Source organism: Zingiber officinale, chromosome 4A (assembly GCF_018446385.1).
Source record: "Zingiber officinale cultivar Zhangliang chromosome 4A, Zo_v1.1, whole genome shotgun sequence".
NCBI lineage: Eukaryota > Viridiplantae > Streptophyta > Magnoliopsida > Zingiberales > Zingiberaceae > Zingiber > Zingiber officinale.
In genome coordinates, this window is record NC_055992.1 from 85,033,751 (window position 1) to 85,038,579 (window position 4,829).

The window sequence follows — 4,829 nt, forward strand, 5'->3', positions numbered from 1 at the left end:
TTGTCGCCTGTCAGCTTGCGTCCGATCGGCTTCATGAGTTCTCTATCGCCTGTCGGATGATGGCGATCGACGACCACCACTCTGGGGAACGGGATGAGCGATCAAGGGAAGACTCCGACAATCCCTTGTGTTGTGCGTGTCTGTCCGGTGGAAGGAGCAGAACATTGGGGTTCATTTCTTCTTTGGCTTGGGCCGCGCGGCAGCTACCTCTTGCACGTGGGACCTAGCATGGGGGGAGCGGATTGCTTCGGCCCTCGGTCCTCTGGGTGGCTGATAAGCAGCGTGCGGCTTTCACTCGGCAGAAGGAGCCCGCTCGGTCGAAGTTTCTTTTTTCCGGGCCGCTTGGGCTTCCTCCACGTTGATGTATTCGTTGGCCCGGTGTAGCATGTGGTCGTAGTCTCGGGGCGGCTTCCGAATGAGTGATCGGAAGAAATCCCCATCCACGAGGCCTTGTGTGAAGGCATTTATCATGGTCTCCGAGGTGGCCATTGGAATATCCATGGCCACTCTGTTGAACCGCTGGATGTAGGCTCGGAGCGATTCGCGGGCTTCCTGTTTGATGGCAAACAGGCTGACACTAGTCTTCTGGTAGCGCCGACTGCTTGCGAAGTGGTGGAGGAAAGCCGTTCGGAAGTCTTTGAAACTTGAGATAGATCCGTCCGGCAATCTTTGAAATCACCGTTGAGCCGATCCAGAGAGGGTGGTGAGGAAAACCCGACACTTCACCCCATCTGTGTATTGATGCAGGGTTGCCATGTTATCAAACTTGCCCAAATGATCATCCGGGTCAATGGTTCCATTGTATTCACCAATCGTCGGAGGCACATAGTGCTTGGGCAGAGGGTCTCGTAGAATAGCCTCTGAAAATTGGTGGTTGATCCGCTCGGGCGATGCGTCCGCTCGGGGGGCTTTCCCTTTTTTGTCGTCTCGTCTTGGCATTTCATCCGAAGAAGATCCCCGATCTCGATTAGTTGCTGCGGCTTCAGGAGTGCGGAATAGGGCCCGATGGAATGCAACAGTGGCCTGAGGTGCTTCTGCTCGGCCTCCCGATGCTGATGTTGCTTGCTGCTCTGCCCGCTCAGCTTGTGACTTTTGTCTCTGTTCCATAAGCTTGGCGGCTCTTGTCTCGATCAGAGCGTCGAGTTCCTCCGTGGAGAGCATCACCGAGTGCTGTCGTCCAGCTTCGTCCATTGCTTCCGTTCGGATGCAGAAGCGTTCCCACAGACGGCGCCAAATTGATCCTGTCCGAAAGCTGAATCAACGGACGCTGGGCAAGTGGCGCTCTCCAAGCGGTTGACGTAAATCTACTAACTATCCGCCCGGACCTCTGGTGAACCTGCACAGAAGTCGAGCCAGGAAGGGATTCCCGGCAACGACCCTCCGACGCTCAAGTCAGGCAAAGCTCAACAAGAAAGTAGCTCCAAGAATCGTAGAATGCGTACCTCCGGCGAAGGATGAGGGCCTTTATATAGGGCTGTGGAGAAGCGGGTGCACACATACCGAGGTGTACACGTGTCCTCAGCCCATACCCCAGTAAAGGCCTATCAGTGAGCTTACCTGACCTCATACTGCTACAGTCCAAGCACGTCTTCGATTGGACAGCGGAACCCCCTGTCATAAGGTTTGGAGTACGGCCTAGTCCTAGAGCATGACAGCTGTCAGAAGATGTTCCTTGTCCTTCTCTCCCTACTCCATGCCGGGGCATCCGGCCGGCCGGCACTCACCTCCCGTCCGGCCGGCCGGCATTCACATCACGTCCGGCCCTCCATATGCACTAGTATGCTTGGGAGATCCTCGATAATGTACTATGTGGGGACTGTTCGCAGTATGCTACCGTATGTCTTCGACCGAGCGTGTCATCCGCTCGGCCCTATGATCATGTTCAGTGAGCTTCGGAACCCCGACTCCCGCCGGGGCACCTTTTGCCATCATTTAGACACTGGTGGGCCGTCCGAGCGGTCGACCCACCCTTATTCGGTCGGTCACCTGCCCTTTGACTTCCATGTGGCGTTGACTTCCCAGAATGGGGGTCCCCTGTTCTTACCGCCGGATCACACAAGAAATTGTAGATTGAAAGAGAAGTAAAATAAGATTTAGAGTAACAATTTTCATAAGTACAATTCAAGAATAAGCATAACAATAATCCTCACTAGGTAAATATAACTAACAAACTTAATCTATCAAGATAGAGTTCATCACCACACTAATGACCATATGCAAGCAATGTATTTAATTATGTCAAAGAATCCAAAAACTAGACCGTCAAACTTAACAAGATTTTATGATTCTCAAGGCATTATGAGAGAAAATGCATGGAGATCTAAACACAACCAAGCCAAATGAACAACAATAAAGTAAAGCAACCAACGTAGCCAACACAAGAAAGAAAAACAATCAAAACAAAGCAAATACACATGCACAAAGATAAAGAAAAGCAAGAAAAATTAAAAGAAAGGAAAGGATCAGACTCCCCTAAGTTCATGATGATTAAAGGTGATTCATTAAAAGCATCCAAGTTAGGAGTAGAATGATACTAGAGGCGGTGAGTGCCCTGTTCATGTGATCAACGTCGTCAAGTTCAGCTCCCTCTATGATCGTCTCTTCAAAGGTTCCTCCATGTGGTTGGAGACGGTTCAACTGTACCATCTACTTGGGAAGTTTGATTATTGCAATGGAAGTTAAGGCCTTCATTAGTAGGAATGTTGGAGACGGTTCAACTATACCATCTACTTGGGAAGTTTGATTATTGCAATGGAAGTTAAGGCCTTCATTAGTAGGAATGTTAGAAACTTTATCTTAAATGAGAGCGTTCAGTCTAGGGGCCTCCAACTATCCATCACTCCTATGGGGATCAACTCATCATATTTGCTTGCTACCACTGTCCCACTTGATTTCCAGTCAGGCTGGTCATTCTGGGTACTCATATCTAGCAACTGCTTATCCAACTCAATATAAGCATACGTCAAATGATCAGGAGGAAGTATAAATTCTAGCTCAGGTGGTTTCTCAACTTAAAGAAGTAATTATGGGCGTACTATCTCTAGTTCACAAATTCTTGTGCCTTCATTTACAACAAGATTACAAACCAGAGCAACTAACAACACACCAATATTACCATCCATGTCTGGAACATATGAAATTTCATCAAGACCTTTGCATACATCCTCATCATCATCAAAATCTGTAACATTCATATCTACTTCATCAACAGTTTCAACTAGTAATTTGCATCCAACATCATCATCAAAATCAATATTATCATCAATAACATCTACAACATCAGCAACTTCATCAAAAATTTTACATGCATCAACAATATTATCAAAATCTACAACATCGACAACTTCATCATCACAATACAAAAAATTAGAGGAGTTATGTAGAATAACAAAATTAGAAACAAGATAATTATCAACAGTCAATCCATCTCCTCGAGCACATAGATACCATTAGGAATAGTCTATGAGGGAAACTGATTAGAGTCTTATGCTTGTAGTTGGTTGAGAGATGAAACAATTTGATCCATATGCATCTGGTAATTCTATAATGATGCCTCAGTTCTCTACTGGAACTGTAGATTCTGGGTCGCTTGTTGTTGCATTTGCACTGCTAGTTGTTGCACAAGTTCCTCTAGTTTTTACAATGAGGTTCTTGTTTGATTGGGAGCAGAAATTTCTTCTCTAGAGTCATGGGATGTCCTCTAGGGAGTTAGCTTGACCTGTTGAAATGGTTGTGACTAAGTAAGCATAGAGTCATTCTGAAATCCCAATGTACTCTAAATTGCTGGAAAAGGTTAAGCATGTTGTAGTTGTGTGTCCCCATACCCGAAATTTGAATGATCTATCCAATTAGGAATATAGGTGTTGGGCGATGAAACATACATATCTTGTTGTTGGGCCTGATAGTATTCAGGTTCGGGCTAGTAATACTAGGCTTCATGCAGATGATACTAAGGTTGTATCATCAACTATTGATATTGGTTCATGGTGATTGAGATTGACTCACTAACATAAGCCTCATTGATGCCTCCGAGCTACTGAAAATAAGGATTCATGATTGCTCATAGAAGAAAGTATCTAGTCTTACACTGAACACTAAGATCAAAAAACACAGAAAACATACAAGACAATTCATATGGATATCAGAGAATTAAGGCACCCAATATTTTTTTTTAAAATTTATTTATGCAAAATAGAAAAAAATTCTAAGACTATCAAACATCACTACACTCCCTGACAACAACACCATTTTGATAATACTAGTATTGTCATGATACAGTATCAAATAAATTATCAAACTCATCTACACTAATATAGCATAGGGAATGACTCGAATAGTTTCTCACAATGAATGAAACGACAAATGACAATCTTAGGAACAAATATTATTGGTTTTGGATTTTGGGGTTTTATTTCTGATATGGCAAATGAGGAGGGGCCCCCTAGTGGGGTTCGAAGGTCAACGAATCGGCGTAGTTGGCGGTTAAAATCCAAAGTAGGTGGCGAGCTCCACTAACTTTGTATCTACAGTAGAGGATCTTACCAACAAGTGTGGAGCCGTCTCGGAGCATCAAGAGAAGGGTCAACCACTTCACTCTAATAGAAGATCATTTACATATGCAGACTTTCTCTCGCCCATTTCTCAAGTGTATCAAATCAAATGATATCGTCTATATTTTACAAGAAGTTCATCAAGGTTGTTGCGATAGTTATGCAGGAGGTCGAACGCTAGTTCAGAAAATATTATTAGTGGGATACTTTTTGTTGGTGCAAGCCGCACCAGAATCAAACCTGAGTTTTGATGTTGTCAAAGGTTCAAGTTAAGTCTTG